Source organism: Alligator mississippiensis, chromosome 1 (assembly GCF_030867095.1).
Source record: "Alligator mississippiensis isolate rAllMis1 chromosome 1, rAllMis1, whole genome shotgun sequence".
Lineage (NCBI taxonomy): Eukaryota > Metazoa > Chordata > Crocodylia > Alligatoridae > Alligator > Alligator mississippiensis.
The window spans coordinates 151114236-151136809 of NC_081824.1; positions in this window are offsets into that span (position 1 = coordinate 151114236).

The following is a 22574-nucleotide window of genomic DNA, read 5'->3' on the forward strand; positions in this document are numbered from 1 at the left end:
TATCGACCAATTCGCTTAACGACCTAGTCGCAGGAATGGAACTCGGTCGTTCAGTGAGGAGTGCCTGTATTTAGCCTGGAGAAGAGAAGACTGAGAGGTGATTTAATAGTAGCCTTCAACTACTTGAACAGGGGTTCAAAGGAGGATGGAGCTGGACTGTTCTCAGTGGTGGCAGATGGCAGAACAAGAAGCAATGGTCTCAAGTTGCAGTATGGGAAGTTGAGGTTAGATGTTAGGAAGAATTTTCATACTAGGAGGGCAGTAAAACACTGGAACAGGTTCCCCAGAGAGGTTGTGGACTCTCCATCCTTGGAGGTTTTTAAGCCTCAGCTAGAAAAGCCTCAACTGGGTTTATGTAGTTCAGATGGTCCTGCTTTGAGCAGAGGGTTGGAATAGATGACCTCCTGAGGTGCCTTTCAGCCCTAATTTTATGTGATTCATAGAAGCATAGAAAATCATAAATCAGTTTCATGTGATCCAAATTACAACATCTAGAGAACAACAGAAAACATTTGTTGCAAAAAGCCCTATCCCCGCTTTATTTGCTCTGCAAGATAGAATATTGTGCTGTGTAATATCTCTGGTATGACCCTGTCCTCATGCTGCACCCATGCAATGACAATAGGTGCTTTATGGACAGTCCCTTAATGTTTTACCTACTCCTTTTAAAATCCATCTCCATATGGAACATAACTGAACAAAACCAATTGTGGAACATGGGTCACAGGAAGGTCTGTTCTCATTTCAGAAACATTTCTATCCTTGTAGAAATGACTGTTTCTTATTTGCAAGCAATACTATTCTTCATATAACATATGACAAAATACATGATAATAAGTAAGGGAAGAGTCAAAACCTTGATTCAGAATTAATTGGTCTGTACATTTTTTTCAGACTTGGACTCTAGGGACAGAAGTTGCACATAAACCAGTTTAAGTGATCAGAAACTGGTTTAAACCTGTAACAGAAGTTCAGTGCACATAAACCAGTTTCAAAGTGGCTGAAACTGGTTTAGGATAAACCTGGTTGAATCAAGCATGGCTGGTGAACTCAGACTGGTGGGGCAGTGGAGCGTCCCATGGGAGCGGGGGCGTGCGGTTTGCAGCTGGCCAAGGGATGGGGGGGAAGGGGGAGGAGTTTGCAGCCAGGGGGAGTCTGCAACCCACCCCGCCATTCCCAGCTGGCTGCAACCTCCCCCTCACCCCGCACCAGTTGGCTGCAAACCCCACTGCCGCTCTTGTGGGGTGCTCCACCATCTCACTAGTCTGAATTTACCAGCCACGCCTGGGTTGAATGTAGTACAAACCAGTTTATGAAACTTCTGTCCCAAACCCCTTCCTGGTTCAAGTTAATCAGTCCCCCAGCATCACAGCATGCTTTGCAGCTCTGGGCTGGGCTGGGCTGGGCTGGGCTGTCTGCTCCAGAGAACAGGGTTTTCCCTGCTGCTCCACTCCCTAGCCAGAGCAGTGAGGGCTGGATCTGCCTGCAGGGGGAGAGCAGCCCCTGCCAGACTTTTCCCTGCTGGGCGGAGGAAACAGGGCCATGGGACAGGGCTTGGGGGGCAACAGCCTGAAAGGGACTGCCCCCCACCCCCCCCGCCCCAAACAAACCCTGGCTGGAGTCTGGGGTCTTGGAGAGGCTTTAATCCAAACTTACCCTGCTCAGTGTGCTGCTTGAGCAGGGTGCAGGGCACAGGCAGGCAACAGTCTGAGAGGGACTGCTTGGGCTGGTATGACCAAAGAAAGCAGAGAACTACATTTATATTATAAAACCACAGGAGACCAGCAGACCTCACCCCCTCCCACCTCTGGCAGAGACTGAGGCAGGCAAGCAGTTGATAAGGGAAGAAGGAAAGGGTGTAATTCCCCTCAACTCCCCCAGGCTATGGGGGAGGGGGAAGAGACTGGGGAGCTGGGGTTGGAGGGACTGGTCCCCTGCCACCTGTGAGCACAGGGCCATGCACTGTAGGACCAGACTGAGAGTTGGGAAGTGTTGAGAAAGGCATAGGCAACAGAAAGGGTGGAAGGGCTAACAGGGCTCAGCCCCCCCTCTGCCCCCCCAAAATGCCAGGGCAGCCCAGCTGCAGGCTGCTGGAGCAGGGGGAAGGAGTACATCTGGATCACAGCTGGCCCAGCATGCTGGTAAGCTTCTTTTGACTGCCTGGTCTTGGGGGATGCAGATCAAGACTCCACAATGCAGGAGGGAGTGGAGTAGGGGCAGGGGCAAATTATTCACCCCTGCTCCACTCCCTGCTGCACTGTGGGGTTTGCCCCATGACCCAGCCTGGCTGGGGCCCCATTCACAGGTCATGGGCCAATGGGAGCCTGGTGACTCATCCAAGGTGTGGGTGGGCAGTTCCCACTGCTGCGTCGGAGCCAGGGAAGGGGACACATTCCCCTCCCCCTGGCTCTCCTACACCACACCCCTGGATGAGCCACTGGGCTCAGATTGTCCCACAACCGGCCCAGTGGGGGCCCCATTCATGGTGAATGCAGCCCCAGCTGTGTCGTGGAACAATTGAAGCCTGGTGGCTTCTCCAGAGCCATGGCACAGGGTAGCCAAGGTGGGGTGGGGGGTGGCCGTGGCTCCCAATCTTTGCACAGGGTAAGGGCAGGCTATAGTTGCATTCTGCCTGCTCCCCACCTCCACGCCTAGCTGTAGCCTTTGAAAGTGGTGCCATGTGCCTCACTGCCCAGCCCACTCAGTGGCAGGATGCACATGGTGCCACACCACTTTTAAAGGCTGCAGTGAGTCATGGAGGCGGGGAACAGGCAGAGTGCAGCTGCAGCCCACCCACAGTGCCGTGGCTCTGGAGGAGCCACTGGACTCTTCCTGAGGCAGGGTGGGTATGTGTATGCATGCACACACGCACTCAGCCCCCACCCCCCCACCCCAATTTTTTTTCTCCCTCTGCCTATGGGCAAAGTCCTGCCACAATCATCAAATATATGTGCTGGAAATGGAGTGAAGAGAACAGGAGAGGAACTGCTTGGGCTGGTGTGGCCAAAGAAAGCAGAGAACTACATTTACACTATAAAGCAGAACCTGTTAAAGGTGGGAAACTGGAATACCTAAGAGACAAAAGACACTGAATAAATGAGAGTCCTGCCAAGGGTCCTATACGTGATGAGCATACTAACAACATCAAGGCACCCAAGGGCGAGAAGGGGGTGCAAGTGCACCTGTAAAAAACCCAAGTAGAGATGCAGCCTGTGGGATCTCCACACCAACACCTAAAACCCACACAGGAGCTCCAGTTGCATAGCTGGTTGTAATTGCAGCCCCAAATGCAGCAGAGCCATGTCAAGGTTATGAGGTCAAGCCTCACCTAGAGCACATCTCCTTTGCTTCTTGGGCAGGGGGCTGGACCTGATGATCTTGGAAGGTCCCTTCTAGCTTTAACCTGTATGAATTCTATAAAACCACGTCCTGATTCCCCAAGAAGGACATTCTGAATACTTGGCTATATGTAAACACTTTACCCTCAGGATTACATAAGGCTTTCTCTTGTTTTATTACATTCTATTTTAAGTTAAACTAAGCTGTGTGCGCTCTACTGGGCTGTATTTTAGCTTCAGTGAATATTTTTGGTTGTTCTTTGTTGTGTGATTGAGGTCCCAAATTTCTGTGTGCAATACATGCCCACTTCAGAGAAAGATTCAAGATTTCTTGTTCAAGCTTTTATGAATTCAATGCTACTCCCTCCTCAGCCTGGCAGCCTTAAGTGGGGAGCAGGGAGAGAGGGAAGGGGGCACAAGCCTGGCAGACATTATACATCCTCCTCACCCCAGGCAGACCTGGGCTGGAGTCTACTGTGGGCCAGAGAGGAGATTTAAACTCCCACCCTCCAGCATGCTAGCCCAGGGTAGGGGCTTGGCCATGTCCCCTCCACTGGAGCAAGGAGAGGGAAAAAGCCTTGAAAGCCTTGGAGTTTCAGTCCCTTTCCTTTGACAGTGGCTGGCAGGCTGGAAGACATGCTCTGGCGCCCCCCAGCTTCTGACCTGAGCCACTGCAGGCATATGGCTGCATTTCCTGAATCAAAAGTGAATGTCTGTTCTCACTTGCTTCTTGGTTTAATCTCTGCATTTCAGACTAACCTGCAAAGACTGCATCGATTCAACCTTGGGCTTTTTGACTGTCTGTATTTAGCCTTAGTCAGTGATTTCCAAAGGGTGTGCTTCAAAAATGATACTTTATCAGTACAGGATCCAGGCCACAGAGCTCCCCACAAGTCCAGAATTTCCAGTCCCCGAGAGCTAGGATCAGGTCCTGACTACACCGGGATTAGAATCAGGGGCTGGATCCAACCTGTAGACAAACCCTCCACTGTTCATCTAGCATGCAGAGCTGACAATTTTCATCCAGAAAAAAATGTGGCCCAGGTATCAAAAATTTGGGATACATTGCTCTAAGTATTTGGAGTCATTGTTTATACATATGTTTGCAAATATGTTATGCATGTGTGGAGGTGTGGGTGTGTATAAAAACAGTAGATAAATACATAAAATATTCAAAACTTGCACTGTAAATACAATATACTCCTTTGGGCTAAGTGAGTTAGTCAAATTTCAGGGACATTCAAGGTTACTTCTATGTGAATAAGAAGTCACTTGTGTATCAATTATAGTCTGGGTATAATCTTGTTTATTTAAAAGAAATATGTGTGTTGTTGCTTCCAGGGACTGGTTAGGTCCTACTACAGTGTGTTTCGAATAAGCACACAGCAGCTATTCAGTGAGTACAAATTTAACATAGCCTTTATACATACTATCAGCCATGCTAATAACCTGGCTGATGGAAGGAATAGTGCACAGTTAAAAAACACAAATCCAAAGGGCATGTCTGTTGTACCCTTTTTATACATTAGAAGTGCTTATATCAAGCCCACATCATTGCCCATACATGATCTATCATGTTGGATGTCACGCACCCTAAATTTAATGCATTTATTTAAATTCCTCTATATCTTCCCAGATATGCACCATATTTTGGTTGTACCATCCTATATGCTTTTCTTATCTACAATTGCAGCTCATACCTCATACTGATTCTGTCGATCTCAGGATGTTCTTTACCAGATGCCAAATGTTCTGATGCACTCTGCTGCTTTCCACAGAACTGTAGACTTGCAGATTTTAACTCTTACTGCTTTTGGCCTGTTTTACATCCTACGATACACAAACTCCTATTTCGCTGAACAGAGAAGAAATAAACAGTAGGCAGCTTCCTTGTTTGGAAATCTGTCTACCACTTCAGTGAGCTCTGTATTCAAAAAAACCTATATCTCTTGGTTTCCCTTCAAGGTCACACTCACCTCCTTCTCTTGGCTAGCTACTTCTTTCATACAAAGGCTGTAAACAAATTATTTAGCCATATCCTTTCATCTAGAGAAACCCACCCAATTTAGCTTGGATCTGGCTTGTGGCCTAGTGCCTTGGGTGGTAGCTCTATAACTGCAGCTCTTTTTTCTTCATGAAGGACCTGATTTGTCTTTCTATTGAGCCTTGTACAACTTCTGGATGTAATGATCCTTGTGACTGCATCTACAACTCCCTTGCTGGAAGCCATCAACTTGTCTCAGCATAACATACAATAAAAAACAGGAATTGTGAATAACAAAAAAATAAAAATTGGCAGGCAAACCAGAAAGTTAAATTGAGACATTTGCAGCAATTAAACACTACTTTAAAATGTCAGTTAGTGAGATTTGTTGAATCTATTATACACAAAACAAAAAAAGACCTTTACTTATTCCTTACATGACAGAACTAGAAAAATAAGTATACTTATTTTGCAAAATGGCTGTGTATACTATACTAGCTTAAAGAGAATGCTGTGATGGTCAACAAGCCAGACTGACCTTATTTTACTTTTGTTTACAAAATATTTATTATTTAAATATATTTGCTCTTTTTGAGATTAATACCTCAATTATTTTTTCTAAACATAGGCTATTTCCTGCCACCATTACTCACATGGAGTAAAACCGTGGTCTATAAATAGTTCAAGTACCAATGAATTCATTCACTGACACAGATAATATTCTGCCTCTAAAGTGGTCACTGCTCTTAAGAGAGAGGTAGTGGTTAAAACGGATCAGCAATTTTGATTAATTTTTCCCCCCAGTGGAAAATTACATAGCTACAAAAATTGTACTTTCCTGTGTGAAAAAAATCAGTTGTGTCAACTTTTTTCTCAATCTTCCTTCTGAAAAGCAAAATTAAATGACTTTTTTTTTCTTTCCTTTTTTTGAGGTCAGATTGACCCAAACAGATATATGAGTTTGTCAAGCCAAATTTGTTCTGGGTCTGTTCAACATTAAACCTGTGTCCACATGAGCTACTCTGCTGCAGCACCACCCCCTTTACAGAACAAGCTTACCAAGTAGATAGTATTTTTCAAAATGTACCACAGCTTCCTCTTTAGTTGAACTGCATTATGGCAATTCAGTGGCTGTGTGTAACATGCTTAGTGCTGGACCAGCAAGATCTCCTCTTGTGGCTGCTACCCGGACTTTACCTTGTTATCCTTCTCTGGCCTCTCAGGGTTGGCCTACTCTATTACATCTTCTGCCATGCCTTGATATTATGATTTCACAGGGGGGGCTGCCCCTAGGGCTAAGAACAGACATTCAAAAAGCCTAAGCCTGAATTGATTCAGTCTTTGAAGGTTAGTCTAACCTGGCTAGGCTAAATTAGTTTGCAACTGCACAGACATCCCAGACATGCAGGCACATGCCAGCAGTGGCTCAGGCTAGAAACCTGGGGGGGGGGGGGTGCACTAGAGCAGCCCTCCCTTCCCTTCCACAGGGCTTAGCTGAGAGGGGTGTGGCCAGGCCCCAGCAGGACACTGTGATTAGGGACTCCCCCCCATTATAACAGAGCATTTATCAGCCCTGTTATCAGCATTTAACACCCCATAAGAAAGCAAAGCCTTGCTCTCAAGCTCTTCTTAAACCATTTTTTCCAAGGAAGGAATGTAGGGACATTACCAGCTGAGCTGTTGATCAACTCCAGAATGCCCTAAGGCAGATAGGACAGTGTCCGCTTACACAGCATTGGTTAGCATACCACACGCTGGCTACAGTCTGTGCTGTGGGAGAGAGGAGGAAGGGATCTCTGCTTAAGCAGTGAGTGATGATTGCAGGGGAGGGGAGCACAGGGAAGCCAGTAGACCCTGCTGTGCCTGCAAGTCTCTGTCAGAGCTCCAGCCAGGGAGCAGAGGGGAGGGGTCATCTCTGCTGTGGAGCAGAGAGCCCTGCCAAACCCAGAGAGCATGCTGGGAGAATCTGATTTAACTTAAACAAGAAAGGGGTCTGGGACAGACATTGCATAAACTAATTTGACTCAAATCAGTTAAGTCTGACACTACATTCAACCAGGTTCATCACAAGCTGGTTTCAGCCATTTTCAAACTGGTTTATGTGCACTGAACATCTGTTCTGTTACAGAAACCAGTTTCTGATCACTTAAACAGGTTCATATATAATGTCTGTCCCTAGCCTAGAAGGCAGAATTGAGTTTTGGGATGGTAGGTCCTTGTCTGGACTGAGGCCTTTCTGCCCTTGGCTCACCTTACTGTAATTGGGTTTTTCCATCTGAGGTCTACTGTACCAGGACCCAGACTCCTGAGACCCAGATTGCCCTTTGTGGGCTCTGGGCTTGCCCCCCCCGCCAGCCTTTGCTGCCAGGTGTTCAGTCCTCCAACAAGCAACAGTGCTCCTTCTGAAGTGTTTGGGCTTCTGCTTTCACGCAGCCCACCGGACTTCAGACCCTAGAAGTGCCCTGTGTTGGATACCCTGCAGCTCCCCTGTGGCTTCCACTCCTCCCCTTACAGCCACAGCTGGTTCTCCAGTTTAAACACAAACTAAAGACCTAAGTGTCTGCTCCCAAAAACAAAAAGTTCCCCTCTGGGGTTAATCTCAACCTGAAGTAGCACTGCCACAAAGGCTTGAGGCACTTATTTGTTGCTGCTTAGGGTGCAGGATTTCCTTTGGCTCGCTTGCAGCCCAGGGGAGCCAACTCTTCCTGGAGCTCTGATGGCTAGACTGCCTTCCCTGGGTCAAGCCCTGGGTTTATGAGTCTCCCCCTGAGTTGCCTGACCCTCTACTTCCACCCCAGGCCTATCAATCACTGCCTGCACCCAGGGCATTTTATTTAAGGTCCCTTCACCATTCTAACTCTGTTCCAGAGCCTGGGGCTGGCCAAGTGATCCTGGGCTCCCCCTCAGTAATGGGGCAGAGGCCCCATTACACTGTGGTGCAACATGGAAGATGCAGCCCACTTAGGGAGACTCTCCCTGAAGAGGAAAATGGGGGCCAGAAGGACTGGCAATACATGTCCCTGGAGGCACTGTTATGTGTCAGATGAGCACACATTGATGTCAGACTAAGTCAAAATGAAGTATTTCAGTGAATGTTTAGGCTTGACAAACCCATATGAAATAGTTCAGTACTGTTGAAACAATTTTCTAAAAATTTTCAGGCTGATTTTTTTAAATTAAAGTTTCCTTTTTACAAAAGAAATAAGTACCTCTACTTATCCTGATTAGTGATAAAAAAAAGTAGTGATATGAGAATTAGAATGCAATTTTGGCAGCAAAATTTGTTCTTTACAGTTACCATTTTAATCAATTTAATCTGTCCCAGATTCGGAAATACTGACATTGACTGTTTCATATTCAGAAGGGCTAGCAACATTTTTTTTTTTTTAATGAAAAAATGTGAAAGTTCACAGCAAAAAAACACTGAAAACTAAAGAAAAGATGTAAAAGGCAGAATGTCTGTGGTGTGTATTTCTAGTAGCTATAATCATAGTTCAGCTCTCCTCAAAATAAATTAAATCCAAGATGAATGCTGCTCTTGCTCAGAGCACAAGTGGTGGTTAGATTATAATATTCCCAGAACTACTTCAGTTTATTACATTTCCAAAACACAAGATTTCTTCTCATGTGAGCAGTTCCCTGAAGGATAGGATTTTATAATGAAAGTGACTGTTAGAGGTTGATGATTTTTATGCTATTTCAACAAATAACATGAATCACGCAGCAGGGTCCCTATTTTGTTTAGTTATTAAACAGTAAAATTTTATTTCTGCCTTTTGAAACAGTGTAAGTGGAACTGTTACTTTAAACTGCTGTTTCAAGAGACCTTAGCATATTACCAGAACTCTCCAACATAATATACAAAAGCGTTACATAAATTTGCTTGGACCTTCTGTCTAAGCGTTAAAAGTATAGTGTATGCTGCATATACTGTTAGAGGTATCAAATATTTATGCAGTTGCATAGCAATGTTGGATTTTCTGTAAATGAGTAGAAAAAGAAATAAAATTTGAGTGAAAGAAAGCACCTTATACAGACTAATTGTACTTTTACAAGTCATAGTTGTTGGAAAACTTGTTGCTTCCTGGAAGTCTTGTTCAAGTTTAAATAATACTGGCCACCTTGCTATTTTTTCCATTACATCAATAAAATGGTGGTTTGAAAGAAAATAAAAATAGCACAGCCCAAATTTATTTTGCACTTCTCTCCTTCCTAGGTATTTTGTAAAGAATTACATTTTTAACTATGGTGGCCAATTTTTACTTCCACCTTCTCCTTGATAGGAAGAATATAGTGCCCTGACCACTTATGAATCCATCTTTCTTAGAGAAAGTCCCTGCTTTTTGCCACAGGATGCAGCACCAGCCTTAACAGTCTTTTGGATTACCCACAGAACACTTCTACACTATCAGTACCTCCAGGAAAGTCATATGAATGGATGGACTGGATGTGTTCTAGTCAGCAGGCCCGGATGAGCTTCATCTGAGAGTACTGAAGAAATTGGCTGGCGTCATAGCAGAACCACTGGCATGGCTGTTTGAGCGCTCGCAGTGTTTAGGTCAGGTCCTGGAGGACTGGAAAAGGGCCAGTGTGGTCCCTATTTTCAAGAAGGGGAGGAAGGAGGATCCGAGTAATTACAGGCCAGTCAGTCTCACCTCCATCCTTGGAAAGGTCTTTGAAAAGAGTATGAAGGATCATATCTGTGGGAGTCCAGCAGGAAAAATAAGGCAGCAGGGAAACCAGCATGGATTTGTAGCAGGTAGGTTATGACTGACCAATATGGTTTCATTTTATGACAGGGTCACAAAATGCTTAGATACAGAAGTAGCGGTGGATGTCATTTTCTTGGATTTCAGCAAAGCCTTTGATACGGTATCTCATCCCATTCTCATAAATAAATTAAGAGGCTGTGACATGGATGTTTACACAGTCTGGTGGGTGGCAAGTTGGCTTAGTGGCCGCACCCAGAGAGTGGTGGTGGACGGGTCGGTGTCAGCCTGGAGAGATGTAGGTAGTGGGGTCCCGCAGGGTTCGGTCCTTGGACTTGTACTCTTCAGTATCTTCATTAGTGACTTGGATGTGGGTGTGAAGTGTACTCTGTCCAAGTTTGCGGACAATACTAAATTGTGGGGTGAAGTGCACACTCCGGAGGATAGGGAATGATTGCAGGCAGACCTGGACAGGTTAGAAAAGTGAGCAGTACACAATAGGATGCAGTACAACAAGGACAAGTTTAGAGTGCTGCACCTAGGGTGCAAAAATATCCAGCACACCTACTGGCTGGGAAGTGACCCTCTCAGCAGCACAGAAGCGGAAAGGGACTCCATAGTCATAGTGGACTCCAAGATGAACATGAGTTGTCAGTGTGATGAAAGCATCAGCAAAGCTAACTACTTTATCATGCATCAGCAGATGCATGACAAATAGAACCAAAGAGGTGATACTTCCCCTCTATGTGGCATTGGTCAAGCTACAGTTGGAGTACTGCACCCAGTTTTGGGTGCTGTACTTCAAGAAGGATGTTGACAGATTTGAGAGGGTCCAGAGGAAGACCACTTGGATGGTTAGGGGCTTACAGGACAAGCCCTGTGAGGAGAGATGGAGGGACCTGGACCTCTTCAGCCTCTGCAAGAGAAGGCTGAGTGGAGATCTTGTGGCCACCTACAAATTCATTAGGGGGACACAGCAAGGGATCGGAGATGCTCTGTTCAACAGGTGTAACAAACTCTTGGGGTAACAAGGAACAATGGTCACAAACTGACAGAGCAGATTTAGGCTAGATATCAGGAAAAACTTCATGGTAAGTGTGGCCAAAATTTGGAATGGGCTTCCAAGGGAGGTGGTGCTTTCCCCTGCCTTCTTTAAGAGAAGGCTAGACAGGCATCTGGCTGGGGACATCTGACCCCAGCACTCTTTCCTGCCTAGGCAGGGGGTCAGACCTGATGATCTGTTGAGGTCCCTTCTGACCCTGGCATCTATGAAAGCAGTTGACAATAAGCTAGCAGTACCTTGTAAGAAGTAACCTCTGGAAGAGGGTTATATAATGGGTCAAATTGATACCATAAGTAGGTGATTCATGGCTTCCGTCCCATTCCAGGTATGGCTGGGACACAAAGAAATTGAGAAATTCTGCTGAATGGCGGGATTTAGCTGGGCAATAACTCATTATTGGAATAAGTGCCTGTCTAGCCAGGTGGTATCTTGTGAATACACTCTATGGCAGTATATAGAGGAGATCCATCTTACATTGATTAATGGGAAGGGCAAGACTTACCCCAAATATAAACTTGTAAAAAAAAACAAACAAACTGACCTTGAACATCACTTGCTTTTAATAAATCTTCAAGCTAATCTACATGGCCATTAAATTGTATTAGATGTTTTTCTTACTGCCCTGCCCAAAATAGGATTTCTTATTGTCTTCATGTGAAGTGTAGCTATACAAATTGCATTTCTTCTTATCAAAAGGTATTTGGTCATGGCATTAAGTAGATGCAAGATGAACCATTGGTTAATTTATAATCAGCAAAAAGCTATCTCCACGGAAAAAGACATCTGCTATTAATAGAAATCATTCTGCATGTTCATCTTATTCATGTCCTTCTAGTGTCTAACAATTAAGCATTTGAATATCTTTAAAAAAAATAATTAAAATAAATAATTATACTTTCTGGGACCTTTGGGTGGTTAATGGATCATTAAGCGCCTTCTCCACTCAACTCACTAGATCAAGACTAACTCAAGGCCTATTCAGGTCTACTTGATGGAAAGGAGGAAGTGCCATTTTCCCTCCTTTCATCTAAATGAAAATAATGGGACTTCTCACAATCCATGAGCTGCTAATTAAGAGAGCAGAGGGAATACTGTTGAACCACTACTAAGGCAAACCCTGGAATAGCTCCAAATAAATTGCACTTTTTATGCATGGGCTGAATTTGACCCTCCTATCTCTCTGGTGGACCAAAACTAGAAGTGCTGTTTACATATTTCAGAAGATCCAACACTTCACCAAGTAGAATTACTGGTGGTTTCTCTACAAGAAGCAACTCAGTACCAATCCAAACCTGGAATTCCTTGTTACTAAGGCTGCCACTGGCTCTTAACTATTGTACTACTTCTTGTTGAACATCAGCAGAGGAAAATAAAAACAAATGCAATCTTTGTAATTGCCTAGTGCATATTTTAATGATGCACCTCAGGTGGCTTTAAATTATACAGCAATCTTGCTGGCATGTTTCTACCATCTTTTCCCCCCTAGGAGTATTCATTTTACAGAGCTGAAATGGGACAAAGGGTGCAGGAATCACATATTTGAATAATTTTCAGTAGCATGTTTGTCACATGTAATGTATTATGACTGTAGCTATAAAAATTAAGTTACATTTACATTCATTAACTATACATGAGATCTAATTCCATTAGGTCCAGCAGCATTAGGTTTGTCTGTTGCTGCTGATGTTACAGCTTAAGGACATTATATCTTCTGTGCAGATTCTGTTTCATAACCTAATAAAGCCAGGAATTAGATCCTGGCTTGATGCCTTTGCAAATCCAGCGCAGTGAGCGTGCAACACGAAAGCTGGGGATATAAATTATTTATATTCATCATTGTCCAAAATATTAATTTACCAAAAAAGGTTGAAAAGATTAAATAAACTGTGGGCACCATGCCTACAGCAGAACTAATTTAAGAGACATTTCCACAACAATGCGATTTGCTGCAGCCAAATTACACTTATTATCTTCAGCTTTGTTATAGATATCATACTGAAGGGCTGTTAACATTTCATCAAGTCTATTTAAAGAATCAAAGAGTTATAGTTACATTTCAACCTATGTTTCAAAAAATTAGAAACTTTACCAGTGTCCCCCAGGAAATCGTGGAGTACCCTTAATTCTGTAAATATGCATTTGGATCATTTTTAGCAGATATAAACATTAGCAAACATAGGTAAGTATAGAATTAAGACAGCAAATTAAACAAAAGAAAATTGGACTGAAAGAAATCTCATGAAGTTCAGTCAAGACAAGTGCAAAGACCTACACTTAAGACAGAAAAATACCATGCACCAGTACAGGCTGGGGACTAGCTAAGAAGCAGCTCTTCAAAAAAGGACTTGGGGGTTACAATGGACAATAAGTTGAATATGCGCCAAAAGTATGGCCTTGTTGTAAAGAAGGCTAACAATATACTGGGCTGCACTAGTAGGATTGTTGCCAGCAGACCAAGGGAAATGATTCTTCCCCTCTATTTAGCACTGATGAGGCCACATCTGGAGTATTGCATCTAGTTTTGGGCCCCCTACTACAAACTGGAGAGAATCCAGCAGAGGGCAACAAAAATGGTTAGGGGACTGGAGAACGTGATTTATGAAAAAAGAGGCTGGGGGAACTGGGCTTATTTAGTTTGCAGAAGAGAAGATGGTGGGGGGAACTTAATAGCAGCCTTCAACTACCTGAAGGGGGGTTACAAAGAGGTTGGAGTGTTCTCAGTGGTGGTAGATGACAGAACAAGGAGCAGTGGGCTCTCTCTTTTCTGCATAATGTTGCATTAAAATGCTTTCATCTCCTTACCCCCTGGCTAATATAGGCTGCATGACTAACTGCATATCCTAGATCTCACCAACATATACCAACTATGTTCCATGTAGTTACAATGCACAGGGTCCTACCTGCACTTCAGTGTCTACAGAGTCATTTAAGTAACTATGATTTTTATCTTTACAGGGGACTGTACTCTCCCATATCCTGGGTTATCCCATGGTTCTTAGCAGTGCAGTAAACTGGACCAAACTGAATTAAATTTACCACGTGTCCTCCATCTGTTGCCTAGCAAGAAACGGCTGCCTATGGCAGTGACATGAGGACAATACTTTATGTAAATAACTTCCAAGTGGAGTTATTCATTATTAATACAGATCACTCTGAAGGCAAAAGCAAACAGCATTTGGCAGCATGGACTTTTAGTGAGAAAGACACTAAGGAATTCAGTCTGCACATCACAAAATGATTCATGGCACCCAAATGGCTTATTTGCTTCCCTATTTCTGCCTCAAACAAAGCTGTCATTTTTGGTACATTCCTCTTTGGGCCTTATGGTTACCATTGCCACAATTTTACCAGAAGACTGGTGTCAACCTTATGTCATTCTGGCATCCTGCATAGTGGATGGATCTCTAGTCAAATGCTGTGGAAGTGCAACAGAAATGGAGGAGGCAGCTCCGAGTTCAAATGCCATGCTAAAGGGAGCAGTTAGACCTAAACATATACCCGAGGTAGAATTATGGAATAGGATTGGAGATATGAAACCATGCCTACATGATGAAATCAGCATGTAACAATTCTCTCAAGCACATAATGCTACTCTACACAGGCTGCCTTCTAAACCAGGATCAGTGTAGCTACATTTGTGTAGTGCTTCAACTGGGCAAATTAAGTCAGCTGCCTGGCAGCACCAATTAACACACCTCCAAGCTAATTAGAATGGACATGGCTACCCTGCTTTCATTTTAGTTGGTAGCCCACATGCACACAGCAGCAGGTCATCTTTGAAAGTATCATGACTAGGCACTGTAAATTTACTCCATAGACGTAGCTTAAGAGTATTCAGACTTCATTAGCCCATGTTCTCCCTGCAAAGTAGATAAGCTGCTAGTCTGGGCTGAGTGAAACCAAGGCTCAAGCCTACACCCATTTAGCCTGGCCTTAAACCACGATTAGTTCCAGATGAAAGGTTTTCTCTGTGTGGATAGAAGTGAAAGTAGGGGAAACAACTGAACTACATCATCAGCAAAAAGGGATCATTCAGGAAGAAGTGCCAAGATGATGTGCCCTCAGAACAGAGGGTGTGTCAGGGGCAAAAAAGGAGACATACCCAGGGTTAAAAAAATGTGTGAAAGGACACCTAGTGCCAACCACAGCCTAGGGGATCACCACCACCCAGCTTCTAGCCCCCCACCTGGAGCTGTTAAAAGTCAAATCCGTGTCCTTTCTGGCCCCCAGACAACTTGGAATCAGAGAAACAGAAAGATGACACCTTGAGTCAGATCTTATTCCATCTATTAGGCATTTGTGTGGGATCCTATTCCACCCCTCATGCCCTTGAAAAAACATTAGCACACCTCCTTTTGTAGCATGCCATCATCTTACTCTTTGGACTGAGTCATGGGGCATGTCTACACATGCAATTAATTCACACATAAACTCTGGATCAATATGCTCTGGAGTTTTTTGCTCCCAGGCACACCATTTGAATGTGCACCCAAGTGCCTGCTAACTAACCCTGCACTGAAGCACCCCCGTGCCCCAGCCAGCCCCATCACTGTCTACACGTGTGATGGGGCACATGAAACAACACCACTACAAGATAGTACTTGTGTTTAGCAAGACTACCCTGTGGCTGCATTTATTAGCCTACTGTAACCTAATAAGGTTGTATGTGTAGATGGTGATGTTTTATTGTGGAACAGCTGTGAATCAGGAAGCTCTGCAGTAAATGTTTCATTTAGATGTGCCCAAACAAAGCAAAGAGCAGGAGGAAGACCCATCCACTTTTTGGGTTTACTATTTTCTGGGGAATTTAGCAGAGTGGAATAGGATCACACCTCAAGACCTAACTCCACCTTAGCACCTATTAGGTGGAATAGGATCTAGCCCCTTTTCTCCATCCCCTCTCTGCTGTGTTAAGCATGAAATTACTGAAGCTGAGGACTGGACCTTACAACCCCTGCATGCAAGTGACTAACATAAAACTCAAGGTTTGCAGGATTGTATCATGGCTTTGCAGACAGAGCAGGCCTGATTCTACCCTTGCTTATACAAGTTTACCAGAGGGAGGAAGAAAAGTGGCAATGTCCTCTTGCTTTGCAAATGGGGAACTGAGACACAAAAAGGTTATGAACAAATCCTGTTCCTCACTGGCACTTGGCTTAGCAGCTAGAAAAATATTGTATTAGAAATGTGATCATTTCTAGTGAATGATCCATCAAAATCTACAACAGCTAGCCAGCAAGAACAAGGATGTTTCCTCTTGAAGTTCTAGTGAATATCCTAATGTAAATTAGACACCAAATCAGCCAACAATTTAACAAAAGCACTATTTTCCTCTTGGAAACTCACAATCCACATAGATATCTTACAATAGTAAAGGCCCACTGGGAAGTACAGACTGTTGCAAAATGCTGTAGTAATGCTACTAGGGGAGGCTGGGCAGTACTGTGCTATGGGCTGCACTGATATGCTGCTCCACTCCATTTATGGTTGTCACTGTATTAGATTATTATTTATTGTGCAGGGCAGAAATAATTTTGCGCCTTAGTGGATATACTTCATTGTCTTGCTCAATCAAAAGCATTGCCTCAGTGCAATTTTAACTTGAGACCCCCCATATTGTTCTATAAGTAAAAGGTCACAACAAGGTGACTCCTGAGAGAAATTGCACTAACATGCATTTAGTTCTGTCATATTGTGGGTGCTCACAAAGGATAAGTCTTCAGTTAATCTATAAGGTGCAACTCAACCCTGCCTTGTATTGGGTACCTTGGAGAGTAAAATGGATCCCATTAAGGTATCACAATAACAGGAACAGGCCTTTTTTCACATTGTAAGAATTCCTAACCTTCACAAAAATGCTGACTCTACCCTCCTGTTCATAAGCCTTGTGTACTAGGATGATAAACTGTGGATTCTCTCACCAGCTCAGGAAAGAACTCATGTCACACAGAGGTGGTTTCAGGTCCCTGCCCCCAGAGGCTATAATTTACAGGTTAAACCAAAAACTCATAAGAAGGATGAAAAACAAAGAAATCCCTTTAGCCAACATAAGCTAGTCCTCAGAGTTTTTTCCTTTGACCTATCAGCACTAAGTGGATGAAACACCCTTCCACTACACCCCTCCACTGGGTCAAGCAACAGGATAACCCTTTGGTAACATCTAGCTGAGCAGAGGCTGTAAGATGACTCTTGTCAGATGCATGGTTTACCACCCCCTTGGCTTGCGCTATGTGAGGGGTACAGTTGGAATGTAGGTGGGCACTGCTTTGACTCTACAGGCTTACAGCCCAGGGGATCAGGAACAGGCAAGGACACAGACACAAGGGCCGCGCCCATACAAGTGTAGATATTTGGTTCCATGGGGATAATTAGTGACGGCACACTTTGTGCCACCACTAGTTGTCCCTGGGGAATGTCTATGCCACGCACCCTCAAGAGTGCAGCAGGTTACCCCAGGTGGCATACGGGAGGCTGGAGCCAGCACTGGGCTGGCCCCAGCAGCCTCACCCCAAGATCTGGGTGCCTCCCCAGGCTGCAGCAGCAGTGATCCTGGCACCCGCAGCGTGGCTCCAGCCAGTCAGGCTCCAGTTTTGAGGGGTGCATGTTTCCCCTGCATGTGCCAGTCCATTTCTCTTCGTGTGGGCTTTTTTGATCCCTGGATACACAGGGGTCAAAAAAATTCCCCCCCCCTCCCCCGACTGCTCCCTTGCAGCACAGAAAACAACTGAACATGTGGTATGTGACACCACAGATGTGTCTGCGGTGCCACCTACCACATGGCTACGCTCATCTGGACACAGTCAAGGGCACCAATTCGAGTCAAGGAATCAGGAACAGGCAGATCAGGTCAGGGTCCTTAAGTGACCAGGATATAGGAAGCAGTCACCCTAGGTAGAACCACGAGATGGTGGGAGTCAGGCAGGGGTAGAAAACAGGAGGCAAGAATCAAGACCAGATTCCCTAGCTGGATGAGACTGGGATGCAGACAACTGTCAAGCTAAGCTACAAGCTGTCTGTCAGAGAGCAGGGGTCTAGACTGGAGTCTGGAGCACAAGGGGTCAAGGTTGGGGTCTGGAACGAGGAATCAGCAGGCAAGAACCAGGAAGCTAGGGATCAAGAAGTAGGAACCTGGAAACTAAGAATATGGCATCAGAAGCCCAAAGTTCATCATCTGTTCTGTTAAATAGCTGCTTGGGTACTTAAGGAGCCATGTCCATTCAGGCAGCTGGCGTTACCTGGGGGTAGTTTGGATATGGGCAGCCAGGCCCACTCAGGTAACCAGGACCAGCTGGAGGTAATTTAGCTTGCCTGCTGCCCTGGCTCTTGCTAGGCTGCTCCTTGTTGTTGGTATTCTACCAAGGATCTGAGGGTGCAAAATGACATCCTCTTTGGTTGCTTTTGTGCCACTATAAAAATGTTTACGGTGGCACAAAGTAAAAGCAAACATATGTCCCTACGTTTTGTTGCACTACAAATGCCCAAAGTTTGTGGCCATGACAGAAATTACTAAGCATTTGTTCTGCTTTACTGTGGCAGATGTCTATTTGCTTAGGGCAAGAGCATGGGCAACCCAGAGCTGCCTATGCTCTCTAGCCACCTGCTCTGGGAGCATAAGGGGGCACCCCAGGAAGAATCAGGCCTCTCACACCCCTTGGGCACTTGCCTGGCTTTCCCCATTTACCGAGATGCATCCCCTGGATCTCCAAGGAAGTATCTGTGGGAGTGGGGAAATTCAGGGTTTCCACTTCCCATGGAGGTATGGGTCAGTGCAGGTCCCAGCATGAAGGCATGGGACAGTGGCAATTCCATGGTTCTGGTGTTGACCTGTTCCTCCACCCCACCCCTCACTGGCCCATGCTTCCACATGAAGCACAAGTTGGCACAGGTCCTTGCAAGAAGGCACAGGGTGGCATAGGAACTGAAGAATTCCCAGAGCCTTGTGCCTCCACACTGGGGCCTGTGTTTCATGCAGATCAGTATGGGTCCCCAACCAGGCATAGATAGCATTTTCCCCTGTGTTTCCCATTGGGCCCCTGCCTGGTGTGGGGCAATGGGTGATGTGATTTTTTTCCCCAATGAAGTGAATCAGTTGACGCATGCTGCCAGAGCTGACCCACTTTGGTTTCACAACATCTGTTTCTACCCTTAGAGGGGACCCAATACTGTGGTTTCTGAAAGCTTCCCAAAATATGAAAAAATCTTTTTGCTTCCCTCTCTTTTTTTCAAAACAGAAGAAGGGGGCTCTTTTTTAGCTGACAGGGTTTCTGTATATTGATGGAGGGACTACAAATTAGGTATGTTGGGCTATCACAGAGCAAATCAACCATGAAAGGGTTAAGTTCCATTCTCTGACAACATAAAAATGTCACATCAGCAGATAGTGCTGTTAGTGGATGAGACAAGACTCATCTTGGGTAAAAGCCCTTTGGATGGAAAGGCTGAAATGATTTGTATTCTCAGTCTGGCAAACAGTTGGGAGAAAAGATTTGTTAAAAGATTCAGCACTCCTCTTTCAATTAAGAACTGAAAAATCTTGTACTTTGCAGACCTTCTGCAAAGATAAGGAAGTCCAGTTTTGTCTTCCCTAAGTAAAAAAACAAAACAAAACAAAAAAAAACCCCAAACCAGTCAGTAAACAGCTTTCCTAAGTAAGCTAACAAATGCACCTTCCGGGTCTTCTTCATAATAAAGAAACAAATAACTAACTCATTTTCCTTAGCACGTCACTGGGTGAAATTCTCAAGTCTGTGTTATGCAGAAGGTTACAGCAGGTAAAATAGTTTCCCTACTAGCCTTAAAAATCTATGATTTTTATCTGTAGATTTAACACCCATCATAGATTCATAGATTTTAGGGGCTGGATGGGATTTCATGAGGTCATTGGGTCCAGCCCCCCTGCACTTGGGCAGAAAAGACTGCAGGGATAAGATGACCCCAGCAAGGTGCAAGTCAAATAATTTTTTAAAGATCTCCAGGGTAGGTGATTGTACCACCTCTGAGGGCAGTCAGTTCCAGACCCTAGGCGCTCAAATCATAAAGAAGTTTCTCCTTATGTCCAATCTGAAGCAATCTTCAAGTAGTTTGTATCCATTGTTTCTTGTCTTCCCCTGGGATGCCTTGGCAAACAGATGCTCCCCCAGGCCCTGATGTATGCCCCTTATGTACTTACAGGCTGTTACCAAGGCCCCTCTAAATCTTCTTTTCTCCAGACTGAACGTAGTTTCATAGTTGGTAGGGTCGGAAGGGACCTGAGCAGATCATCACGTCCGACCCCTGCCATTGCAGGAAAGAGTACTGGGGTCAAATGACCCTGGCTAAGTGGTTGTCTAGCCTCCTTTTGAAGACCCCCAGGGTAGGAGTGAGCACCCCTTCCCTTGGAAGTTGGTTCCAGCTCCTGGCTGCCCTGACTGTGAAGTAGTGCCTCCTGATATCTAGCCTGAATCTACGCTCCGTCAAACTTATGGCTGTTATTCCTTGTTACTCCTGGTAGTGCTTGGGGGAACAGGGCCACCAGATCTCCTCTCAGCCTTCTCTTGTGGAGACTGAACAGGTTCAGGTCCTGCAACCTCTCTTCATAGGGCCTGCCCTGTTGCCACACAGAGGCCAACCCTACAACCACAGTCCACTAGCAACTGGCCCAGAGGGGCAGATGCCTCTACTGGCTGTGCAGTCCCCATCTGCGTCTGGTGGGTGCACAGCAGGTCACAGCCAAGCAGCAGCCCCACTGCCAGACTGCTGTAGAGGGTGCAGGGAACTTGGGGCTGCTTCAGCCTTCCAGCTGGCACAAGGGGTAGTGTCCCTAGGTACCAATTGGATGGGCCCCAGAAGCTCCTGAGAGTAGCCCTGAGCTACTTGCTAGGGCAGCTTTTTATACTGCTGGAGTCAGGACAGGTGCTGGCCCTGGGCTCTAGCTCCCCCTGGCTGCAAATCAGGGAGGAGCCAGGCAGGGTTATTTTGCTCCAAGTGGCACAATTTGCTCCACAACTAAGCGCATGTCCAAGCACGTGTGCTGAGGCAAAAAGCCCCAGCTCAAATTTGCACTGCTTCTATTTGATCTGCTGCAAGTGCATGTGTGGACATGCCCTTACAGTCTACCGGGAATTCTCCTGAGCACCATGAGTCCTCAAATAGCTTTGCCATAGGTCGCACGATGACGTTGCTCAATTCTTTCAGCACTCTTGGGAGTAGTTCATCCGGTTCTGCCGACTTGAAGATATCCAGCCTCTCTAGTTGTTCCCCCTCAAGATCTTCACAAAGTACGAGAGGGCAATCACCTCCACCTTGATCACCTTATAGCCTGTCAAGCAGGCTAAAACCCTTAGACTGGTGGAATACTGATACAAAGTATTTGTTTAGGAGTTTGGTTTTCTCCTGAGTGTTGGTTACCAGCTGTCCCATTTTGTTCAGCAGGGGCCCTATGTTTCTCTTATTTTTTCTCGTACTTCCTACATCTCTAAAGAAGGACTTTTTATTGTCCTTGATTCCGGTTGCCAATTTGAATTTGGTTTCTGTCTTTGCTTTTCTGATCCACTCCCTACAGGTGTGGGCTATTGCTAAGTACTCCTCTTCGGTGGTTATTTCTGACTTCCATCCCTTGTAAGTTTCTCTTTTTAAGTTTCAGGAGCTCCATGGCTTCCCTATTGAGCCAAGGGGGTCTCCCAGCCCTTTTACTGCCTTTCTTAGGAAAGGGAATGGACTTTCCTTGTGCTCCTAGGATCACTGCTGAGGAACAACCATTCTTCTTGTACCCCCTTCCTCATCAGACCATGGTCCCACAGGGCCTTGCCAACCAATCTAAGCTTGTGGAAGTCAGCTTTCCTAAAATCAAGGATTTCTACCCTATTGACCAATTTCCCTGACTTAGGGTGGATGGAGAAAGTGATCATCTTATGGTCACTGTTGCCTAGTTTCCCTTTAATCCTCAGATTACTCCCTAGATTGTTCCCTTTGGCCAGAACCCAATCCAAGAGTGCCTTAACCCTGGTCAACCTCTAGACTTCTTCAGTCAGACAGAGCTCTTTGATGCAAGTGAGGAAGCTTTGCAAATGATCAGATGTTGCTGAATGCTCGTCCCACGAGATGTCTGGGTAGTTGAAATCACTCATGACAACCGTGTTCCAAGAGCATGCAGCCTCTGCCAGTTCTCTAGAGAATTCCTGATCAAGCTCCGTTTCTTGGTTCAGAGGTCTGTAGTAAAATCCTAGAGTCAAATTCCCTTCTCCGTGCTCTCCCCATGTCTTGACCCAGAGGGTCTCAAGTCACCTTTCTTTAGTGCCAATCTCCTCTTCTAGGAAGGTGTACTGTTCCTTCAGATGGGAAGAAGGGTGGGGGAGTTTCTCTCTAACATGATCCCTCCTATGCAAGGTATAGCCATCTATACCTGTGGTCCAGTCATAGGTGGAGTTCCACCAGGTCCCCGTTATCCCTATGAGATCACATTGCTTATTGGTTAGCAGGAGGGCCAGTTTCTCCTGCTTGTT